The sequence below is a fragment of the Canis lupus genome, chromosome 3 (genome assembly GCF_011100685.1).
Source record: "Canis lupus familiaris isolate Mischka breed German Shepherd chromosome 3, alternate assembly UU_Cfam_GSD_1.0, whole genome shotgun sequence".
Lineage (NCBI taxonomy): Eukaryota > Metazoa > Chordata > Mammalia > Carnivora > Canidae > Canis > Canis lupus.
In genome coordinates, this window is record NC_049224.1 from 5,221,834 (window position 1) to 5,246,964 (window position 25,131).

Sequence of the window (25,131 nt, forward strand, 5' to 3'; positions counted from 1 at the left end):
GTGTGCAGCCATCATTTAAACTCAGGCAACGTGGCACCAGGGCTTAGGTCATCAAATACCTCCTATATAGCATCTGAAATTGGGTTCTGATGTCAATGAACCATAGTCCAAGAAAAGCCACTGCCATCCACCTCTTTCATTCTTAGAGAAACTGCTTAGTGTTTGAGGGTTCAATGATGGCTGGCAGGGGTTAGTTTTTCTACCACTATTTCCCTGTTTGCCTTTTAGAGCTGTGATAAGTAGACTTGCTTTTTAAGATACAGGTTCTAAGAGAGTTAGTTTGACTTGCCCATATATATGTTTGGGTAGAACTCAGATCGTTTTGTTTTGTTTTCTGTATCCCAGTTTTTAAAAATAAGCCTAAGGATCACATAATAGCATTGTCATTTCCTCATTGGTTCACCTCACTTGTAGGTTTTAATTTACATTATTTATATAATAAATATATGTACCCCTGTATTCCAACTAGATATTAAACTTTTTGTCTTCTATTATAACTGTGTAATATTACAAAGATAATCATTTCTAATCCTTTGTATCTATAAATAAGAAACTTAAGTCCAGAAGGCCTATATAATTTGTATGTGGCCCATAGTTATTCAGTGACCAAATCAGGATACAACTCATCAGGGCAGACTCTAGGTTAGTTCTCTTTTAACTATAAAATACAGGTGCTGGCAAAAACACTTAAAACTATAAAAAAATAAAGATAAGCTTCACTTATTTAGGCAACATAACTTTGAAATTCAGCTTAAGAGAGAATTGATAAGAAAAAAGTCATATTCTAAACAATTTGAGTAAAAATTAATATGCTATATTAAAATGTATCTAGTATTAATACTGTCATCAGAGAAAATGTATTAATGACACAATTCGTGAAGCTTACGCCAGCAAGAGAAAACACTTTGGTTCATCATCTGATCACGTTCTTAGAGTGTGGATACAATACTCAGTACACATTTGTTTTACAGTTGATGTTTGTTTGAACTATCTGCTCTGATTACTCACACGTTGGCAGGAAAACCATTCATACATAAGAATTAGAATGTGTTTTAGATTCAGACAAACCTTGATTAGAATGTTGGCCATTTCGTGTAATTTGTGTGACCTTGGCCAAATTACTTAAATAAGGACTCAATTTCTTTGTCTTTGAAGTGGAGATAATATTGTACATGATAGTTGCTCTCAGTTAAATATATATTCTGCTTAACACTCTCTGACACATAGTACATAATTTAATAAAAACATTTTATTATCTTTGTTGTTGGTATTAAGTGCTCAATAAACAAATGTACTGCAAGTTTTTCTCAGGATTGTACTAGAGAATTTAAATCAGCAGGCAAGTACTTTTTCCTTTTAGTTGTATACATAGTCTTTTGGGGGAGAAGGCTGTGAAGAAAGTGGGAGTTAGTGTAAAGAATCCTAAGTAAGTAGTTAAAGCTAGACATTTGAAATATGCTCTGGGAAGGTACAAGACTAGAAAATGTGTAAGTTTTCATTCAAGGTGTTACAAAGTAAGTTTATGTAGGAAAATAAAAAATACTACAAGAAAAACTGCTAACAAGTAAGATTTCTAAAAAACTTTCAAAATAAGTGCTAAGCGAAGCTGTAAGCAGGATAATCAGATCTGAAGGTAGATCACTTAGAATGGTTTTATGCAGAAGTGATTTGTGAGCAAGCTGTAAGCAAAGATGCAATGAGTAGAGAAGAATGGAATGGACTTTCCAAATGTAAAAAAAGGGCTTTTGAGGACACTTAAAATTGTGAGCTGACAAATTCAAATTGTGCTGACAAATTTATGGATAACTATAAACATTTTTCTTTGGCTGAAACAGAAATTCTTGCCTAGGAGTTAGAAAAGCATGACCAATGGTTAAAAACAAAAATCTGCTATTCATTTCTCAATCATAAGAAATAGTGGACGAACACACAGTACTAGGATATGTAATGTCTTTAAGATTTTAGGCAGAGATGCCACTGATAGAAATAGTAACATAATTCCAATGTTGCATTAATTACATATTTTATTTATTTTAGACAGAGATAAATAGCATCATCAGAGGGAGGAGCAAAGGGAAGAGAATCCCAAGCAGATTCTGTGCTCAGCGTGGAGCTCAATCTCATTACTCTTGAGTTCAATCAGCGAAATCAAGAGTCCAGTGCTCAACAAATTGAGCTGCTGAGGTGCTCCCCAATATTGCATTATATAAAAGATAATTTCACTTAGGGAATATGTGATAGTCTTGAATCAGATCCACCATTCAGTTGTTAACTTTTGTTAACTGTGCTAGTAGCTAAGATGATTTTGGTGGTCAGAGTTGGCTTCTTCTTTGCCTGTGATGCTTCCTTTTGCATGCCGTAAATGATGGTTTTGGTTTTACGTTTCATACCAAAGGTGTATTATGTCTTAGCTTATAAATTCACTAGGTGGTCCAATTCATAAGAAGCAAAAGCAAGTTCTTGTTTGTACAACTCTAATTTCACTTCTGAAGTAATTTTATAATGACAGGTTGTCATTCATACAAGGTAAAAATTTTAGAAGCCCATAAACCATTGATTCACTGATGAGTATTTCCCAGTTTATCCTGAGAGGTAAAATACATAGAGTGACTTTTAAATTAATCACAATACGTAAGATGTAGAGTTACCTATTTAAGGATATCTATAATTCCCCTGTAAGGAATGTCTCTAGTAGTTAGCCTGACTGCTGTGAGCAGTGCTATCTTAACTACTATGTTCATATGTTTGTCCCTGCCACTGTAAGACATGGCTGAGCACAGTTTAGGCAGACTTTCATCCTTCTCTGTCTTACTCCACAATCTAAATATGCACTGAACTTATTTCAAAAGCAATCATTTGGTAGAAATTTTAATTTGCACAATAGGCAAAAGTTGTGTCAGTGACCAGATTCCATTGTATATACTGGGCAAACACTTTCTTTTGAAACAGAAAATATGAAAATGTTTTTCCAATAAAAATTTCTTTTAGAATTGCTTTTATTGAGTTAAGATAATTTAAGCCTATTTAAGCCTACCATATAAGGCCTGCTGAATATATATATATATATATATATATATATATATATATATATATTCATGCACTTCATAGAACAGTGTAATTGCAGATGGAGGCAATACAGTCCTGTGAATGTACAGACAGACAAGTGTTCAAATCTTGCATTTAAATGACATTTTCAGGACGGCTGGGTGGCTTAGCGGATTGAGCATCTGCCTTTGGCTCAGGGCATGATCCAGAGTCCCGGGTTCAAGTCCCACATCGGGCTCCCTGCATGGAGCCTGCTTCTCCCTCGCCTGTGTCTCTGCCTCTCTCTGTCTCATGAATAAATAAAATCTTTAAAAAAATAAATAAATGATATTTTCAGTACATGAATCTACATATGAATCTAGAATTATTTAAACTACCTAAACTGTTTTTCTCCTCCTCTGTAAAATGGAGACCAATAGAAATGCAACTTGATTTAAAGTTTTCCATATGATAGCTATTGTCATCATCATCACCAATATTATTATTGTATATGTTACCTATATCCTTCATTATTCTGCAGCATCTTGTATGCAGCTCTAGTTTAATTCTTATCATATTGCTATGTCTGTTTCTTCTCTCTGAAATAAATACAGAACATAATGTAGATGCATTGGGAAATTTGCTAATTGAATAAAAGATGTGAGGTAATATAAATCTATCTCTATATTATATGTATGTATATATATAAATCATACATATACATATATATGTATATATATGTATGTGTATATATATATAAATCAAGTAGTGAATATGTCTTCTTACATTGACTATAATGGTGCAAACATAAACAAAAACTTTTTATAACTGAATATATACTCTTATTTAAAAGAACTCTAAAACTGGTAGGCTAATAACAAATAGTATTTAGGTTTAGTGCTGCCAAATTGTTATATTCTCATTAACTATGTTTAGCATCATATGTAAAATGATTCACTGTGCTTTGCTAACTTTAAGCATTTTAAAACATGATAAAATTTGCTTTTTTTTTAAAGTAGTCAGTACCGATGCATATGTATAGACAGCTGAATAAAGTAGAGAGAAAATCACTGAAGTAAGAATGACTTGGATTCAAATCAAATTTTCTAACCTTGACATATAAGGGAATGAACATGAAGTACAGAAGAAAGGAATAATAAGAAACAATAAGGGAAGGTTGATGCAAGTACATGAATTGGGAAAAGGAAACAAAAATGGGAGGAAAAAATTAACAAGGGAGATCAAGTTCAGGTGGGATTGAATTTAAGATATGGGCAGTGAAATTGTAGGAAAAACAGTGAAAATAAGAGAAGATATATTTTTCTCATTTTATACAAAACCACTGTAGGCAACTAGCCTTTGTAAAGAGGGATACAAAATTCAAATCCAAGAGGAAATCAATTTATGCTGTTTTTGTCCCTTCTGGGAAACTGACAGTGAGATACAAGAGAATGACATTTGGAATTTTTGTGTGAAACAGTAGGTTTGGGAGTAGTTGGTTCTTTTTTTGGCAGAGATATTAGTCTTTGAATATAGCAAAAGAGGTCCAGACACTGCATGAGAGTAAGGAAATTGAAGGAAGAGGAAGAAATCCTGAGGTGGGAGGTGAGGAGGCAGTAGAGCCATGTGTTCATGTAAACACCCTCTATTGCACTGATGCAGAGATTATATATGTCTACCCTTGTGTGAAGGATGCTTTGAGGGGAAACTCAGGAGATAGGAGCTGAGTTCCACATTTAGGATAATTCAGTAGAGTATCAGACCAGCAAGGTAAGGACTGTGTGATGGTCCATAAATGATCAAATATAACCAGCAGTGATTATTAAAAACACTAGTCCACCACAGATGAGATAGACTTTCAGCCAATCATACTGAACGAATCTAAAAAGACAGCAGGGTTGACATCCAGCTTAAAGGGGTTGGTGGTTAAGTACACATAGTAAGACTCACATGGTGTGAGTCAGCTGTTTCTAGAGATGAATTAGTTATTCAAACAAAGGAAAGCTGATTTCTTAGAAGAGCATCCTAATTTTGTTTTTCGCCATATGGTAATAGTTGTGAGTAACGTAGTTAACCTCTCCAAATTTTTAACCAGTTCATCTTTTCTAATCCCCTTTTGCTCAAGAACCTGGCTTTAGCCACTGCAAGAAGATAGTGAGGTGACTTCCTCCTGCCCTATGCAAAGTGTCAGCAGAGACTCAGCAAATAGTGGTTACTTCAATCTCTCAGGGAATTGGGCTCACAAGGGAATTTTGTTTTCAGAGACAATTCAGCTTGTATATATTTTTCTAAATGGCTGTACTAATGGACAGAAGCTTCCAGTGTAATTGATTTTGTTTGTTTAGATTTATTTATTTATTTTAGAGAGTACAAAAGAGAGGGAGAGAGCATGGGTGGGAGGGGTAGAGGGAGAAAGAGAGAGAATCTTAAGCAGACTCCCTGCTGAGTGTGCAGCCTGATGGGGAGCTCAATCCAATGACCCTGAGATCACCCCCCTGAGCTGAAACCAAGAGTCAGATGCTTAACTGCAAAAAACAGGTGCCACTATTGTATTTGAGTTCGGAATTTCATGTGACCTTATGCCTGTAGATGGTATTTGGGGGTACATTCTGTCCTAGATATGTGTACCTGCTTTTTGTTCTTAAAACAAATTGGACATAGTGGCAGGAAATTCCTCTATAAATCAGTATTCACCTCCAACGGACAAAACCTGAATGATGATATAATCATTTTTCTAAAACCTTAATAACCTTTAAAACTCTTGCCACTGGCTGTCCAGAAATTCTCATGTGAGCCAATTTAAATGAGATTATGGTTAATATGTCTCCATTTTTAACAAGAAACATTTTATTGGAGTATATCATGTATACCGAAAATGCACAGATCCCAATTATCACAAAGTGAAGTGACTCACTTCTCTTTCTCTATATATGTCAGTATGTATCTGGTATATAAAACCATTCTTTCTTGCCGAATACAATAAAAATATAATTATGTATTTTCTCCCAGAAACAATTAAAATGTATTTGGTGTGGGAAATTAAGTTTTTTTTTCCTTGCCTCTTGATGAACTGGGAACGCTGGCTAAGACTCTCCACATTCTTATCTGTTTATTCTTTGGTATTAAAATACCTTCAGTCATTTTTAATGGTAAATACAGTTTTAATTTAGTGGTTCTAACTTTATAGTCCTAGAAAATAATCAAAACTGTGAACTAGCTTTAGCATTTGAATTTTTTCCTTTCCTCATGGCCAGGGACACCATGGGGAGAGTGCCTCCCTGTTTTTCTTTTTTCTGCATTTAGTATATCCTTCTCTGTACTGCTCTGTAACTGCTTGTTCTCACCTTATGAGATCATCAGGTTTAAGGCTCAGGGTAGGAGAAGTGGAGAGGGGAGGGTATGGTCTTCCTAGCAGCAGGTATATGTGATTTCTGACTTAGTCTTCCATGGTATTTCCTGGGTCCTTTAGGGTGCCCTCTCATCCGCCCACTCCTGCCACAACTCTGCATAGCTGGGATGCATGTCTTCCAGGTGAGTATTCTTTCTGCAGCCCTAGTTTTTCCTGCAATCCATATGCCGCAGAACCTTGGGCTTTCAAGGGAAGTCTCTACAATGGCCTTAGGCTCTCTTTCCCGTACATTCTTACACCCGAGTTGGGAGGGTTTACTTCCCAAATAGCCTCTCCCTGCCTAGCTGCCTCAGGGCAGTAACCATGTCCATGGTTCTTGTCATCCTTTTGGAGTGTTCCACACAGCAGCTCAGGGTGCTCTCGTAAACACTGGGGATGACTCTCAAGCTACCTGATGAACCTCGTCAGAGCTCCTGTGAGTGGACGTGAGGCAATGGCAGGGGATTGGGAATCACAGCATAGGAGATACACTTTTCAAAAGGGAAAGAGCAAAACCAAACCAAACTCTTTCCACAAACTCTCTTTTTTATTCTACCTTCTATCTCTGTCAGGAGTCCCAGTAAGAAAGGTCTTCCTCCCATAAAACAATTCGCAGATGCTTATTTTGAAAGTTTTCATTTTGTTCTGTCATCTTACTTGCTTGAAACCTCTATTGTATCATGAGTCCTTGATGTATTATTATTCTGTGGAACAGATATGAATGTGTATAACAGTGATAAATATGATTTTTATACAGTACCTATTCTTCTTTACTTCCCTAAATATATATTATGATCACTTCCTCTCTGTTAATAAATACTCTTCTTTCATAAAATTTTAATGGCTGTAGATTATTCCTTTCTATGAATGCACCATATTTTATATGAAATATTTCCTACTTTATACAAACTGCCTATGATTATTTCTCCCCAATTTTTACTACTGTTAACAAAGTACTACTAACATAAACTCTTCATGGAAACATTCATATTTATTTCCTTAGGATAAATTCTTAGAAAGAATTGCTGAGTCAAATGTATGCACATTTTTAAGAGTTTTAGTATATATTGCCAAATTGTCCTCTGAAAAGTTTGTCTCAGCAGCAGTGTATAAAAGTTCCTGTCTAATTTACACTTGGCAATAATGCATATGTAATTTCTTTAGTCTTTCTCAGTTGATGAATAAAAATTAAATCTCACTGAGAATTCATTTTTATTACTGGTGAGTTTCAAACTATGTATGTGTATATATACATGCATTAGACACTTTTATTTGATAGAAAATTGCTCATTTCTTTACCCATTTTTATTGGCACATTAATTTTTTATTTATTTCCGTTTAAATATTAAGGACATCAAGACTTTGGCTTACCCTATCAGTCAGAATCCAGTCAAAAACAGAAACCACTTTGGCTATTTCAGAGAATTTAATACACGAAATAGGGTATAAAGTTTTGGAACCTCTGAAGGAACCAAAAAGAGAAGGGAATGTTAGAGGAATTAGAAGGATGATAGGATATTACCCTGAGATGAGAAAGCCATGAATGCCCCTGAGCAGGAGCCATGAGCCTGCACCTGCTGCTGTGTGGTTGTAGGTACAGCTGCAGCAGCTCCAGTTCCAAAGTGGCACTGACACTGCTGGGGAGAGACCTCAGAGAGGGAATTCTTATTTGGGCTGGTGCTTCCGCTTCCATGGCTGCTGGAGGCCATGATTATCTCCCTGTCACTAGCCCTAGTGCCAAGGCCACCAACTGCTGCCGCTTTCAGAGCCAGACAATGAACATGTATTTTCCTTCTCCCTACCTCTTAATATCAATCATCTATCTTTCACTGACAAAAAGTTAATAAAAAACCAGCTAGTTAAGGAGTCTAGGGAAAGCAGTTTAAGGTGTCTAGCTGTAGAGCCACAAGGCAGCATGTAGAATGCAATGACCAATGTGGGACCAAGAGACAAATGACAAATAATGTGTATAATGTTTATACATGATATTTTCCAGGTTGTCATTCACTTATCTTTTTGTACTATAATGTCTTGTGAACAAACAAAAGTTCTGAATTTTATTTATTAAAAATTTTTATCATTTTCTTCTGTTTTCTATCCTTGGTATTTTGATTAAATATATTCTATGTGTAATTACACAGGCAAGTATAAATACATAAATATATATATATATGTCCCCTAATATAAGCTTAAATATGCTTAAAAATTTACATTTAAGTTTTAATCCTTCTGACTTGATACTGTATGTAGAAAAAGCCAAAGGACTCCACCCCAAGTTTGCTAGAAGTCATACAGCAATTCGGCAGTGTGGTAGGATACAAAATCAATGCACAAAAATCAGTGGCATTTCTATACACTAACAATGAGACTGAAGAAAGAGAAATTAAGGAGTCAATCCCATTTACAATTGCACCCAAAAGCATAAGATACCTAGGAATAAACCTAACCAAAGAGGTAAAGGATCTATACCCTAAAAACTATAGAAAGCTTCTGAAAGAAATTAAGGAAGACACAGAGATGGAAAAACATTCCATGCTCGTGGATTGGAAGAATCAATACTGTGAAAATGTCTATGCTACCCAGGGCAATTTACATGTTTGATGCAATCCCTGTCAAAATACCAAGGACTTTCTTCACAGAGTTAGAACAAATAATCTCAAGATTTGTGTGGAATCAGAAAAGACCCCCAATAGCCAAGGAATATTAAAAAAGAAAACCAGACCCAGTGGGGATCACAATGCCAGATTTCAAGTTGTACTACAAAGCTGTGATCATCAAGACAGTGTGGTGGTACTGGTGCAAAAACAGACACATAGATCCATGGAACAGAACAGAGAATCCAGAAATGGGCCCTCAACTCTATGGTCAACTAATATTAAACAAAGGAGGAAAGACTATCCACTGGAAAAAGGACAGTATCTTCAATAAATGGTGCTGGGAAAATTGGACATCCACATGCAGAAGAATGAAACTGGACCATTCTCTTACACCAGACACAAAGATACACTCAAAATGGATGAAAGATCTAAATGTGAGACAAGAATCCATCCAAATCCTAGAGTAGAAAATAGGCAACACCCTTTTTAAACCTGGCCACAGCAACTTCTTGCAAGACACGTCTATGAAGGCAAGAGAAACAAAAGCAAAAATGAACTACTGGGACTTCATCAAGATAAAAAGCTTCTGCACAGTGAGGGAAACAGTCAACAAAACTAAAAGACAACCTACAGAATGGGAGAAGATATTCGCATATGACATATCAGATAAAGGGCTAGTATCCAAGATCTATAAAGAACTTAATTAAACTCAATAGCAAAGAAACAAACAATCCAATCATGAAATGGGCAGAAGACATGAACAGACATTTCTCCAAAGAAGACATACACATGGCCAACAAGCACATGAGAAAATGCTCCGCATCACGTGCCATCAGGGAAATACAAATCAAAAGCACAATGAGATCCCACCTTACCCCAGTGAGAATGGGGAAAATCAACAAGGTAGGAAACAACAGATGTTGGCAAGGATGTAGAGAAAGGGGAACCCTCTTGCACTGTTGGTGGGAATGTGAACTGGTGCAGCCACTCTGGAAAACTGTGTGGAGGTTCCTCAAGAAGTTAAAACTAGAGCTACCCTATGACCCAGCAATTGCACTACTGGGGATTTACCCCAATGATACTGATGTAGTGAAACACCAGGACATCTGCACCCCAATGTTCACAGCAGCAACATCCACAATAGCCAAACTGTGGAAGGAGCCTTGGTGTCCATCGAAAGATGAATGGATAGAGAAGCTGTGGTCTATGTATACAATGGAATATTCCTCAGCCATCAGAAACGACGAATACCCACCATTTGCTTCAACATGGATGGACCTGTTATACTGAATGAGGTAAGTCAATCAGAGAAGGACAATCATCATATGGTTTCAGTTATACAGGGAATATAAGGAATAATGACAGGATTATAAGGAAAGGAGGGAAAATGAGTGGGAAAAATTAGCTAGGGTGACAAAACATGAGAGACTCCTAACTCTGAAAATGAACAAGGGGTAGTGGAAGGGGAGGTGGGCAGGGGGAATGGGGTGACTGGGTGAGGGGAATGAGGAGGGCATTTGATGGGATGAGCACTGGGTATTATACTATATGTTGGCAAATTGAACTTCAATACAAAAATTATAAAAAAGTTTTAAACCCTCTACTTATTCTTCTTTCTATATTCCTTTTATTTTATTATTTCTTTCTGCAAGTGGTAAACTAATTGTTTAAACATTCTTTATTCAATAATTAAATCTTTCCCCAACAATTATAAATTCTACCTCCAGAAAACCGTCTAATTTGCTGGCTCTAATTTCTCTCTTACAATTCTTTTACCACCCTCTAACCAAGCTTTGGCTGATCTCTCAAGGCTGTTAATTTTTTATCATGAACACGAACCCTATTGACCTTACTAAATTCAAATTTCAATTCTCAGTTCTTGTCTTACCTGCTGCAACACCATTGTTTGAAACACTGATTACTCATTCTTCCTTCTCTTAGCTCACCAGCTGTACCTTCTCAGGCTCCTTGACTTGTTTCTTATCTCCTACACTTCCTTTTTTTTTTTTTTTTCCAGGACTTTTTTTTTTTTAATTTATTTTTTATTGGTGTTCAATTTACTAACATACAGAATAACCCCCAGTGCCCGTCACCCATTCACTCCCACCCCCCGCCCTTCTCCCCTTCCACCACCCCTAGTTCGTTTCCCAGAGTTAGCAGTCTTTATGCTTTGCGCAGTGGCAGTATCGTAGCCAATGAGGTTTATCCGAGGCGCGATTATTGCTAATTGAAAACTCTCCTACACTTCTTAATGTTTGAGTTTCCTAAAGCTCAGCTCTTAGAAGTCTTCTCTTCTGTTGCTACATTTACTTCCTTGATGACTTTGTTCAGTCTCTGGTTTAAATACATTTACATAGAGATTTATATTTACATTTCAAACTTTCCCCTACATTTCAAAATTATATATGCATATACCTATTTGACATTATCATTTGCATATCTAAAGAACATCTCAAGTATAACAAAGTAAAACCAATACCTTATCTTTGGTCCTAAATAGGCTTTTGCTATAATCCTTCTAATCTCTATAAATAGTAATTACATCGAGTTGCTTAGGACTAATGCCTTGGACTCATCTTAGCTTCTCTAACTTCTCTGAGAGCCCACATCTAGTCAATAATAATACACCATCAGTTTTCTACCCAAAATTTATCAAAAATTCACCAGTTCACTGCTATCATCCTAGTCAAAACCACCTGCACCTTTTATTTGGATTATTTCAAAGGCCTCTTAATTGGTCTCCCTGATCTCACTATTTTTCCTCTACATTCAATTCTCAGCACAATAACCAAATCATTGCTTTTAATATACAGATTGAACCATGTACTGCCTTCTAAAAGTAGCTTATTCCAAGGAAAATCTCTAGAATCCTTATGATATTCCTCAAGAACATTCACCGTGTCACCACACTGGTCTCACAGCCAAACATACTGGCTTTCACTTTTTTTTTTAGTCACAATGGTCCACTTGCCTGTCTTCAAATCTGCCAAACATACTCCTTTCAGAGACTTGCACTTTCCTTTGGTATGGAATGATCTTTCCCCACACATTCCTATTGTTCACTCCCTCAACCTATTGCTATTCCTATTGCTTTCCCCCATCCCATTCCTATTGCTCATTCCTATTGCTCAGTCCCCCATCTTTCTCAGTCTTTCTCATAATTTGCTAACTGAAAGGCCTTTTTGATCATTCTATTTAAAAATGTTACCCCTTGGGACGCCTGGGTGGCTCAGGGGTTGAGTGCCTGCCTTGGGCTCAGGGTGTGATCCTAGGGTCCCTGGATCAAGTCCCGCATCAGGCTCCCCACAGGGAACCTGCTTCTCCCTCTGCCTATGTCTCTCACTCTAAATAAATAAAATCTTAAAAAAATAATAATAATTTTAGTCTTACAGGACATTGTAAAGATAGTGTGCAGGGTTCCTAACACCTCACACACAGTTTACCTGTTATTAACATCTTACATTAGTACATTAATTTTGTTACAGTTAATGAATTATGTTTTATATATTATTAATTGAAGGCTACATTTTATTCAGATAGTCTTTATCTAATGTCTTTTTTTTTTTTTAATCCGAGAATTCCTCCAGGATACCACATTACATTTAGTCATCTTGTTCCATTAGGCTCTTCTTGGCTATAAAAGTTACTCAGACCCTTTTGCTTTTGATGACTATAGCAGACTGAATGTTTATGTCCTTGCAGAATTTATACGTTGAAATTCTATCCCCCCATGTGATAGTATGAGGAGGTGGGACCTACTGGAGGTGACAAAGTCTTAAGGGTACAGTCCTCAGAATGAGATTAGTGTCCTCATGAATGAGATCTTAGAGAGATCCCTCAATCCTTCTGCTTCTGAAAAGACAGTGGTCTATGAGCCAACGCTTGAGCTTCCCATGCCCAGATCTACTGGCATCTTGATCTTGTACTTCCCAGCCTCCAGAACTGTGAGAGATTGCTGTTGTTTATATACTATCTAGTACATGGCATTTCTGTTACAGCAGCCAGGAGAGACTAAGACAACAAACTTGACAGTTTTGAGAGGTACTAGTCAGATATTTTGTAAATTTCATCTTTATTGAAAATTTTCTGATTTTTTTTCCCAAGATTAAACTGGTTATAGGTTTTGGAAGGAATGCCCCATCAAGGGAACAAATTATCAATATGACTTTTCACTCTGTTAATAAGCTTGATCACCTGGCTCAGGTCAGGTAGTGTTTGTCAGGCTTCTCCAATGTAAGGAAACTTTTTTTCCCTCTTTCAATACTATATCCATTGGAATAAAATCACTCTATGAAATTCATTTAAGAAGTAAAGAGTTATACTTATTCCACGTACTTGAGGGTGGAGCACAAAATTCTTCTGCATGGGAAATTTCCTTATTCTCTCCCATTTATTTATTCACTTATCTATATAAATATTAATGTATGCATATTTATTTTATACTAATTTATTCTGTTGCTCAAATTGTATTTAGGGCCATTGGAAGCTCTTCTATTGGTTCCTGCTTCCTTTTGATAGATGACACATACATGTTTTTATTCTTATTTTTTTGAGCACTAGTTTTCTGACACTGAAAGATGTTCTGGGCTCATCTTCTATATTCCTGCCTTACTCCTGGAACAGTCATTTAGTTCCTTCAATCCAATAATGGTTTTTAAACCAAGATCTGGGCACTTGGACTCAAGTATCCTTTATTCCTTCATTTATCAATAATTTCTTGTGTACTTTTGCCTAAACATCCTAGATGGATGTTAACATTATTAACTCAAATTAAAAAAAATCTATTAAAGTTTTCATTGATAATTACATATAATATGTATATATCGACTTGACTTACATTAATGTATTTATAATGCTGAGTAATTTCCTTCAGGACAAAATTTGTCTCTATTTACTAAAGTCTTCTTCGCTGTCCTTCAAAAACTTTACTATTCACTCGGATTTTTCCTTGTTAAGTTTTTTCTCATTCAAAAAAATTGTATTGCTATTGTGAATGGGTTCTTTTGTTCCATTTATGTAACTGGTCATTGTTATTATATTTATGAATATAATAAAATGAAACATATAACAAATGAAACTTTGCTAAACTTATATATTCTAGTATCCTTTTAGGTTATTCTTTGAATAAAGAATGATAATGTTGTAAACTCTTTTAGCTTTAATCTTCTGCTTTCTAATACTTATATTATCATTTCTTTATGGTGATAAAACTTCCAAGAAATATTCAATATAATACTGAGATTCTTTTCTTCTTATTTGTGTTTAAAATTCACTAAAAATAAGATACTAAAATGAAAGCATGGGCGGGGGGTGGGAGTGAATGGGTGACGGGCACTGGGTATTATTCTGTATGTTAGTAAATTGAACACCAATAAAAAAAAATAAAATAAAATAAAAAAAAATAAAATAAAATAAAATGAAAGCATGCTCTGATTTGGTAATAGAATCTTGTCAGTCTATGGTAAAAAAAAAAAAAAAAGACTTACGCAGTGATGGACACTTCAGATGTAAATCTGATAATATGTTAGCAATTTTAAGAAATCACCTAGAAGAGGAAATGTCAAAATGCCATAGGACCTATTTCAGGTAAACTGATACCACAAAAACTTTATCATAGTCATTACAATTCTAAACCACACATCAGTTTTCATCAGGACACTACAAATGTACCTATACGTTCTCTCTATTTAAACCTGTATATAATAATTGGGTTTATAACTTTCTCTTTAACATAAAAGGTACCTATTCTTTTCAATGTGGAAATCATAAAATATAGTAATAAAGATAAAACAAGGTATGGGACAAGTTTACTAGAGATTTAAAATGAAATCATATCATTGTTGATATTTTTTTCCCTAAAAATAGTTAAAGTGCATACCTGCTTAAAATAATTTTAAATTTGTTTTCCTTTACTTTGCTATTAGTAGATACATTTCTCCAAAAAAGATTACTAAATATTTTGCTCTTATTTTAAAAATGCATTTGTAGGGCATCAGGAAGGCTTGGTCCATTAAGCATCTGTGTTCAGCTCAGGTCATGATTCCAGAGTCCTGGGATTGAGCCCCACATCAGGCTCCTTGCTCAGCAGAAAGTCTGCTTCTGCTTCTCCTTCTGCCTCTGCTCCTTCCCCTAGCTCACTCTCTCTCTCTCTCTAAAATAAATAAATAAAATCTTTAAAAAATAAAAAAATATAAAAGCTCATTTGTATTCTTTGTTTGTTTTTCCTTAAAACAGAGGCAATTAAAGGCCTGATGACCCCAGAGATTATGATGGAAGACGTCTATTTTTTCCAGAGGTATTAGAGTTCCTAATGGTTTAACCTGCAGAAATATGGACAGTATAAATAATATACACTGTAATGAAAGCTAATAGTTACTGCTGACTTGCTCATTATGATACTGAATAATAATCCTTGGTTTGTAATTATCACCTGACAAAAGGAGAATTTACCAATTAAGATTAGTTTTTTTTTTTTTTTTAAGATTTTATTTATTTACTCATGAGAGGCAAACAGAGAGAGAGAGGCAGAGACACAGTCAGAGGAAAAAGCAAGATCCATGCAGGGAGCCCAATGTGGGATTGATCCTGGGACTCCAGGATCACGCCCTAGGCCGAAGGCAGGCGCTAAACCGCTGAGCCACCCAGGCATCCCAATATTAGTTTGTGCTTAATGTCAATGTTGAATCTTGGAGAAGAATCTAAAGTAGGAGTGGAAAGGATTTTTTTCTGAGTTGTTCATTTTTTTGACAATATAGACTTATCAAAATTAAGTACTATTTCACTCAACAAAGTACAACATCCGTTCATGATAAAAACCTTCAACAAACAAAGTAGGTTTAGAGGGAACATACCTCATATAATAACAACTATATATGAAAAATCCACAGCTAATATCAGCCTCAGTGGGGAAAAAACTAAGAGCTTTTACTCTATGGTCAGGAACAAGACAGGGATGTCCACTCTCATCATTGTTATTAAATATATTACTGGAAGTACTAGATGCTGCAATCAAACAATGACAACAACAAAATAAAAGGCATCTAAATAAACAAAAAAAATGAAACTTTCATTCTTTGCAAATGACATAAAAATCTATATGGAAAACCCTAAAGGCACCACCAAAAAACTGTTAGAACTGATACACAAATTCAGTAAAATTCAAATGATACAAAATCAACATGTAGAAATGTATTTCTATACATCAATAATAAAGCAGCAGAAAGAGAAATTAAGGAATTAATCCCATTTACAAATGCACCAAAAAGAATAAGATACCTAGGAATAAACATAACCAAAGAGGGGAAAGATCTAAATGTGAGACCTGAAACCAAGGGACTTAGAGAAGAATACTATACCCTCTTTAATACTGGCCATAGCAACTTCTTAATAGGTAAGTCTCCAGAGGTAACTTTAATACTGGCCATAGGGATCCCTGGGTGGCGCAGCGGTTTGGCGCCTGCCTTTGGCCCAGGGCGTGATCCTGGAGACCCGGGATCGGGTCCCAGGTCGGGCTCCCGGTACATGGAGCCTGCTTCTCCCTCTGCCTATGTCTCTGCCTCTCTCTCTCTGTCTGTGTGACTATCATAAATAAATAAAAATTTAAAAAAAAATACTGGCCATAGCAACTTAATAGATAAGTCACCAGAGGTAAGGAAAACATAAGCAAAAATGAAGTTTTGGAATTTCAAGATAAAAAGCTTCTGTACAGTGCAGGAAACAATAAACAAAACTAAAAGCAGCTTTTGGAATAAGAGAAGATATTTGCAAGTAACCTTTCTGGTAAAGGGTCAGTATCTAAAATCTATAAGAATTTATAGAATTCAAAACCATAAAATGAATAATCCAATTGAAAAATGGGGATAAGACATGGCAGGCATTTTTTCTAAGGACCATCTAGATGGCCATGAAAAGATGCTCAACATCACTCATCATCAGAGAAATGCAAATCAAAACCACAATGAGATATCACCTCACATCACTGAGGAATGGCCAAAATCAGCAACACAAAAAACAACAGGTATTGCCAAGGATGTGGAGAAAGGGGAACCCTCTTGCATCGTTGGTAGGAATGCAAACTGGTACCATATGAAGTTTACTCAAAACGTTAAAAATAGAACTACCTTATGATCCAGCAATTGCACTACTAGGTATTTACCCAAAGAATATAAAAAAAGACTCACTCAAAGGGAGTGCCTCCCAATGTTTTTTTTTGTTTTGTTTTTTTGCCTCCCAATGTTTATAGCAGCATTATCTACAATAGCCAATTTATGGAAACAGCCCCAAGTGTCCATTGATTGATGAAATGATAAAGAAGTTGTGTGTGTGTGTATAAAATGAATATTATTCAGCATTAAAAAGAATGAAATCTTGCTTTTGCAACAATGTGAATAGAGTTAGAGAGTATAATGTTAAGCAAAATAAGTCAGAGAAAGACAAACAACCTATGATTTCACTGATAATTGGAATTTAAGAAACATAATGGGAAAAGGGAAAGAAAAAAGAAAGAGGGAGGCAAACAAGAAATAGACTTTTAACTATAGAGAACAAATATGGTTACCAGAGGAGAGGAAGTGGGGGGATGGTTTAAATAGTGAGGGGCATTAAGGTGTGCACTTGTTGTGATACACTCCTGGTGTTGTATGGAAGTGTTGAGTCACTTTATTGTACACCTGAAACTAGAATTTAAATTTAAAATATTAAAATAAAAAAATTAAGTGCTACTTAATTCTATCTTTAATGCTGATCCTTGAATAAACTTTAAATATCATCTACTCTTAACAAAGATTATTTTAAAATAACAAAGATTATTTTAAGCCTTATATATACATTGTGATATATACAACAGGAAAGTTTATAAATAATATTAATATATTAATATATTATATATATTATATATTATTATATATCCAAAAATTATCCAATACATTTTTGTCTAAAGCTAGTGTGTCTTGGAGGATTTGTTCAGGCTGTCTTAATCTTTCTAGGCAATGAAAGGAACGTGTGAGTAATCAAGTTATGCTGTAAACCAAAGGTTGGCAAACGTTTCCATAGAGGGCCAGAATATAAATATTTTAGGCTTTGGTAGGCCATACCATCTCTGTCACAAGTACTGAACTTGGCCATTGCAGCATGAAAGAAGGCCTAGATGACACATAAAGAATAACTGTAACTATCTTCTTCAAAACATCATTGGGTACTGAAATTTGAATTTCATATAATTCTATGGGTCATGAAGTATTATTCTGCTTCTGAGTTTTTTAAACCTTTTAAAAATATGAAAACTATTCTCTCTATAGCTTATAGGCTATACATAAACATGAGACAAGATGAATTTTTCTCAACCATGTTTCCATTGTTTGCTGACCACTGATACAAACCCTTGAACACTGCCTCTGAGAAAAGAATTTTACCCAATAATTGAGTGACTGATGGTAACAGATCATCATGTCTTTCAAGGGATACCAGAAATCTGGTTCTGTTCATGTGTCACCATATTGATCTTCCAAAATGTTTTCTGCTTTCATTTGGAAATAATTTTAGAAACTACGTGGATTAGATCAGAGCAACGGAGGCATTATTTCTAGAATGCTGATCAAAATGTGTAACCTTTGTGTATGACAGGAAAAAAAACCCTAATATGTAAAAAGGATATCTTTTATTTTCTTTTTTCCCTCATTAGGGATCAATTTTCTACCTTGGAAGGTACAAAGAGCATTTCCTTGAACAGATGAGTGAATATATAAAAATTTCAGTAAAAAGAAGGTAAAATATAGTTCAAGTGACATGTCCAAGCATGTCTTCACTCTCTCTGCCTAAATTGTATGTCATTAAAGTTTTACCTCAAGAACAGAATGAGGTATGCTGGAATAACTCTAGTTTGGGGAAGACAGGGAGCTGCATGAAAGCATCAGGGCACATCAACTTTGAGGTAGGTATGAATATGATAGAGGAAGAAGTAGTAGAAAGACACATTGTACTTAAAACTTTTGTAGAATAATTCCTTAAAAGTATTCTAGAAGAACACAATCTTCTATATACAGTTGACCCTTTAATAACATGGGTTTGAACTGTGCAGGTCCACTCATACATGGGTTTTTTTTTTTACAGTACTATAAATATATTTTCTCTTAGGCTTTTAATAATATTTTCTTTAGCTTGCTGTAAGAATACAATGTACAATACAAATAATATACTAAATAAATGTTAATTGTTATCAGTAAGGCTTCTGGGTAATATTAAGCTAATAGTAGTTAACTTTTGGTGGAGTCAGAAGATATACACAAATTTTCAAATACATGGGGGCCAATGCCCCTAACCTCTGCATTCAAGGGTCAACTGTATAGTTAAAGTAGAACATTGAGGACAGAATGAAAGCTACTGATGGTCAGTCTTCCCTTTTGGTCTTTGAGGAATGCATGGTTTGAAAGCTTAAACCTAAAAAGAAAAAGTGAGTTCCTTCTTTCAGCTGGAAAAAAAAGCAGAAACATAAAATTTATATTGAGTAACTTAAAAGTTATTAAAAGTTTTCTATGCCTATGATACATTGATCCAAAGCGCTGATAAGACTCTAGTAATTGAAAATAAAACTAATTATTGGAAGTTATAAATTATCTATAAATTTTAAAATGCAAATTGTTTACCTGCCATTGGACATTGTAAAATGGGAAAGATTTATATATTGGCAATAGATTATGCTGTTATGTTTATTTTATCTCAGACTTACAGCATGAAATGTACACCCTGAAAATTCAGGCACAGTACATGCAGTATAATCAAATAAAATATGAACTATCTCTCATTGGTTAAATAATTAATTTTCAGATTTGATATAGTTTTGGCTTGTTTAACATATGCCTGGGGCTTATGTTGAGTATTTTGAATGTATTTGAATAATATGTGTTTTAATGTGTGTATACATTGAGTAAAATCAATAACATGTCTAAAATGTATAGTGCCATGCAAAATCCATAACTCAATATAATTGACCTGAAAATAGCAATTCCACATTTATCTTCCAAGCTGGTCAGCAGAGGACAGGATGAAAATGTCTACGGAAATGTTTTAATCAGTGTGCATTCTCCACCCAAAATTGTGGTTGGCTAAAGTCCAGAATGAGTTTCTTTGTCTTCTTCATATTTATCAAATGCTAAAGCAGAATAAAAGAGCAAAAAAAAAAATGACTTGTCATAGTAGAAAACCTTAAAATTAACTACTTTTGTCATTCTGAGGTTTTTCTAAGACCTCACATTTGGCTACAGAAAAGCAAGGTGGTTTCCATCTTTTCAAGACACAATGCAGTACGTTGTTCATTGGAACAGTTGGCCTGCCAAAATTCCTTGGCAAAGAGAAGCCTCTGGCCAGCTAACTGTGATATAATAAATGATCTGACCAGATTGTCAATGAATTGAGATCTGAAGTTAGAGCCGCTTTGGGGATGGAGAAATTAGTTATTTCTCTTCAACTCTTGCCCCTACAAATATGAAAACTCTGCAAAGTGTACCACAAACCTCCAGAGAATTAATACTGTAGCAAGTAGTGGTGTGTTTCTTATTTGTCTAATATTATGAATCATTTATTTATTTACAAGGGAATTTTTGTTATTAAACACTTATTATGTCTGATTTTAAATATACTACATGTTCATTTGGATAATATGACAAAGTTTAAAGACAAAAATAACAGCCATCCATAATTTCACTACCCACACATATCCACTGTTAAAATTTTGATAAATAGCTATTTTTTCTTCCTCTGCATTTGCAGATTATTAGTTGTGTGTATTACTTTGTATTCTATTTTTAACAGCTTCATATTATAATGTAAACATTTTACCAAGACATAAAAAATATCCTCATAAATACTATTTAAATATTTTTAAATATTCAATCATAAGAATTTTTGGTCATTTAATGTATCTATATACCAATGTATTCACACTTCAATATAAATTTTTTAATATCTAGATTTGCTCACAAACACTGCTTTTGTTCTCCACATTTATATTCTAAGATAACATAAAATGTAACCCTAATACATATGTTAAGGTGTCGCTATTTTAAATTTTTGTAGTTGCTGCCCTGGTAAATTTATTTTTAAAAAGGTTAAAACTGTATCAGGAATAAACTTTGATGGCCTCCTCTGAGAATCTGCATAGAACTAAAAGGGGCTTAGCCAATATATGAGGCATCTGAGTTTGTTTTGTGCTCTTTACGACATCTGTTTGGTGTGGACATGCTCTGCCTGAGTAGGGTTGTTTCATATCTGCTCTTCAGCAGAATGTTCTTCAGTTCTGTTCTGTCTTGGGTAAGAAAAGTTATTTAGATAAATTAAATTGTATAAATGTCTAGTGATTTTTGGATAGTATTCTGTAAAGATGTGATATGAGCTAACTACTCCTCCTTCTACTACTCTCATATTTTCTTTAATCATATGATATGTTTTTAACCCCAGTCACTAGTTCTCAGTTTTCCATAATTTTCAAACATCTCTACTAGAACTGTAATCTAGGATAAACATAAATATACTAATTCATTTACCAAAAGTTTAATAAATACCTAACAAATGACTTGGAAATTTGTAGACAATGAGAATACAGCAGTCCACATGACATTAAAAACTTTTCTCTCATGGAGCTGTTAACACATAGAGAAGGGAAGGGGGAAGATATGGTTCAAGAAAATATAAGCTGAGGGACGCCTGGGTGGTTCAGCGGTTAAACGTCTGTCTTTGGCTCAGGGCATGATCCTGGGGTCCCAGGATTGAGTCCCACATCCGGCTCCCCACGGGGAGCCTGCTTCTCCCTTTGCCTATGTCTCTGCTTCTCTCTGTGAGTCTCTCAGGAATAAATAAACAAAATCTTTAGAAAAAATATGTAAGCTGAAAAAATCAGATAGTGTCAAGTACTATACTGTTAATTAAAATGAGAGGAATTCATAACATTGACAAGATAGCTACTCAAGATTGTATGTTCAGAGAAGGCACCAATGAAAAGGTGACATTTAGTCTGAGATTTCAGTATCACAGAGGAGACAGCCTTGTGAAAACCAGAAGGCCCAGCCTTTCAGATAGAAGAAATAGGTACTGCAAATGTTACAAGGTAAGGAGGCGCCTGGTATGTTCAAGTAACATAAAGAAGGTTTGTGTGACTGAAGCTTAGTAAATTAGAGAACAAAAATGGAAAATAGATAATAGAGGAAAAAGAGAGATCAGATATGATATGAATAATAAGCTAGGTTGAGAATTTAGATTTCATTCCATTTGTATGAAGAATCTATTGGAAGCTTTTAGGCAGATCAATCATATGATATGAGAGCTAGCAATATAATTTTGTTTTCTTCATTATGGATGGCTTATAGGGACTTAAGAGTAGAGACAGGGGATTAAAGATATAAACTTCCAGTTATAAAATAAATAAATCATGAGGATGAAAAGTACAGCATAGGGAATATAGTCAATAATATTGCAAATAACTTTATGTGGTGACACATGATAACTACCTTTCTCATGATAAGCATTTCATATTGTACAAAATCGTCAAATCACTCTGTTGTGCACATGAAACTAATATGCCAATTATACTTAAAAATTTTGAAAAATTATACAAAGCACAAAAAAAAGTAGAGACAGGAAACTATTTACCCGTAGTAGTAGGCAACAAATACAAGAAAAAAGAGGATGGAGGATGGCTTAGACTTGTGTTGCAACTGGGGGGATGGAGAGAAAAGGACAGATATGAGGCATGTATTTGAAGACAGAAGATGAACTAATGAATTTGACCTAGAAGGAAGATGTGTTTTGGCCAAAAATATTGGTAATTTGTGTGATTTTTTTCCAGAATGGAAAAGACTGAGAGTAGAGCAGGTTTGGAGAGATAAATCAGTTTGTTTTGGACATGCTAACTTCTAGATGTCAATATGCTACCTGAGTGGAGATGTTGAGGCCACTTTAGATAGAACTCTGGAAAATTGAGGACAGAAAAACTGGAAATAAATACTTTGGAATTATTTTTTGATAAATGACATCTGAATACATGAAGTAAGATATGTTATCTACTACAATCAAACCTCATTCAAAATATTCCTCTAACCTCCATTTTATGCCTTTATTTTTAGTTTGTTCACTACTCACATAGACAACACATCCAATACCTTATCTTCAGATATTTGGACTTTTCAATACCAGTGATCCTTACTTTGTCACTTATTCTCACAGCTTCATCTTGAACCTTGGCTCAGGGATGACTCATCATTTCAAAGCTCTTACACTTCTGACTTTCCTCCATAACTACCAAGCAAGATCCCAACTCAATCTCAAATCTACTCTCTGTGCCACTATGAAACACCAGCTAAATACTTCTGCCATAAAAACACTTCAGCATGTTTAAAGTTTCCCTCTCTTGTTTCAGAGATGTTTTTAAATGGATCATACAGGATTATTGTGTCTATGTGTAACAACAACAAAAAAAACACCTTGAAATAAAATGTCATAAATGAAAATTGTTAAAGTTTTAATCATTATGACCTTGGAGGGAGGAGCCCCTTGGAATTGGTTCAACAGCCCATTGACATCATAGTCAACAGCCTTATAATTCTTTTGCACGTTGTCCATGGCTACAGAGAATAGCCCCATCTCCACGCTTTGCATTAACATTCAAGGCAGGAGGATGTGGCAAGAAAAAGAAGCTGCACCAGGTATGCTTGTCTCTTTGAATCCTAAAGAAGAAGCTTCCTCTCCATCTCTACTTTTTAGCATTATAAAATTATTTTCCCTACTATTTTTCAAAGCAAACACCACCATAGTAGTTCTTGATTCCATCCTCTCCACTATCATTTTTCTCCAACATCATTCCTCTCCTCTTCCTCTGCCACCATTAAGTTTCAAATCTCTATTTCTCTACTCACTCTTCCTCTAAATTTAGCCCAATGCATATAGCTGGGTATCTTTTAATAAAAATACCTTTTCATTGATCTTTCATCCTTCATAACTATAATCACTATTTCTCTGACTCATGCTCCATTCAATTCTCAGCCGACTATGGTCTTTTCCCTCCCTCACCATTTCAAAACACTGTCATTTCAAAGGTTCCTGATGACTTCTATAGTGTCAAGAGCAAGATCTTGTTTTACTGCCTTTCAACTAATTCAAACACGTTAATTAGCATTTTTTTCTTAGAAGTGTATACTTAAAAGTATTTTGAATTCCATATAAATATTGTCTCTCAAGTCTCTGAATGCTTCTGGAACTATTAATTTTTTTTTGGAACTATTAATTGATGGCTTTCTTTGCAGGTCTCTCTCTCTCTGGCATATCAGTATGCTCCCAAATTTTAACTTTGGTTTATTGGTATTTATTTCCTCTGAATATCTGCCAAATGTGATATGAACCACTGTCATCATGTCCACAAAATTTAAAAGGTAGGTGATTGAACACTGGCATTTGCATTCTGATATCTTTTGTGATGGCTTTTGTGGCACTTATCTGCATAGCACATTATTTAAATGTGCCACCATCAAATTCATCATGTCCAAGATCAATGTAAGATATTTCCATCCTTTCTCTATATTCCTCTGATCACCCAAAAAAAGAAAACTGGCAAGTATACTGGTTACCTCATTATAGCGCAACCCACAATGCTATTATCAGTATGAATCCTAAATATTTCTTCTCACTTATTAAAAAACTACTACATCTATTTTAAATTCAGGCTTAATTCAGATCTTACCTGAATTATTTCAATAACACCCTAATAAGGAAGGCCACGTGGCTTCAATCCATCCCTTATGCGTAGTTACGTTACGCCTAAACAAAACTACCACATCTACAGCTGAAAATCCTTCCATTGTCCTCTATCACTCATATAAGACTTCAGTGCTCCCCATTATTCACAGATAATGTACAAGAGGCATTTCATGGCTATGAAGATTATCTTTGCTCTAGTCCTCTGAAACCTGATCCTTAGGTAAGTATAAAGCTTCATCTCCCTTCACTGCTTTTCTCACACCTTATATGTTGGTAAAACCAATGTGTGTGGTGCTCTTGGAACACAGTGCAATGTTGTACAGCTCTCACCTCTCCTCTCACTCCTCTGTCCCCCCACACCATCCCTTCTAGCTCACTGTCTTC

The 25,131-nt window shown here is 35.0% G+C and overlaps 2 long non-coding RNA genes and 1 other non-coding gene across 12 annotated transcripts in view; 2 read left to right on the forward strand and 1 right to left on the reverse strand.

Annotated features, from left to right (window-relative positions):
• Positions 1–23,454, reverse strand: part of LOC102156684 — a 40,809-nt gene extending 17,355 nt beyond the window's left edge. For 4 of the 5 annotated variants that reach the window (XR_005356565.1, XR_005356567.1, XR_005356566.1 and 1 more), the window contains exons 1-3: positions 23,201–23,454; positions 19,996–20,155; positions 3,543–3,623 (exon numbers count right to left, since the gene is read on the reverse strand). This is a non-coding gene — a long non-coding RNA (uncharacterized LOC102156684). Of the gene's footprint in view, positions 1–3,542; positions 3,624–6,968; positions 7,117–19,995; positions 20,156–23,200 lie in introns of all 5 variants that reach the window. The other variant, XR_005356570.1, reaches the window with a different exon arrangement.
• On the forward strand, positions 11,176–11,315 carry LOC119871376. The gene has a single exon (XR_005357479.1). It is a non-coding gene; the product is annotated as a U4 spliceosomal RNA (small nuclear RNA).
• A 126-nt stretch (positions 23,455–23,580) lies between the features above and the next one.
• The window catches only part of LOC102156725, an 87,877-nt gene continuing 86,326 nt past the window's right edge, over positions 23,581–25,131 (forward strand). For 5 of the 6 annotated variants that reach the window (XR_005356555.1, XR_005356553.1, XR_005356554.1 and 2 more), the window contains exons 1-3: positions 23,581–23,699; positions 24,297–24,422; positions 24,897–24,967. This is a non-coding gene — a long non-coding RNA (uncharacterized LOC102156725). The remainder of the gene's footprint in view (positions 23,700–24,296; positions 24,423–24,896; positions 24,968–25,131) is intronic. The other variant, XR_005356557.1, reaches the window with a different exon arrangement.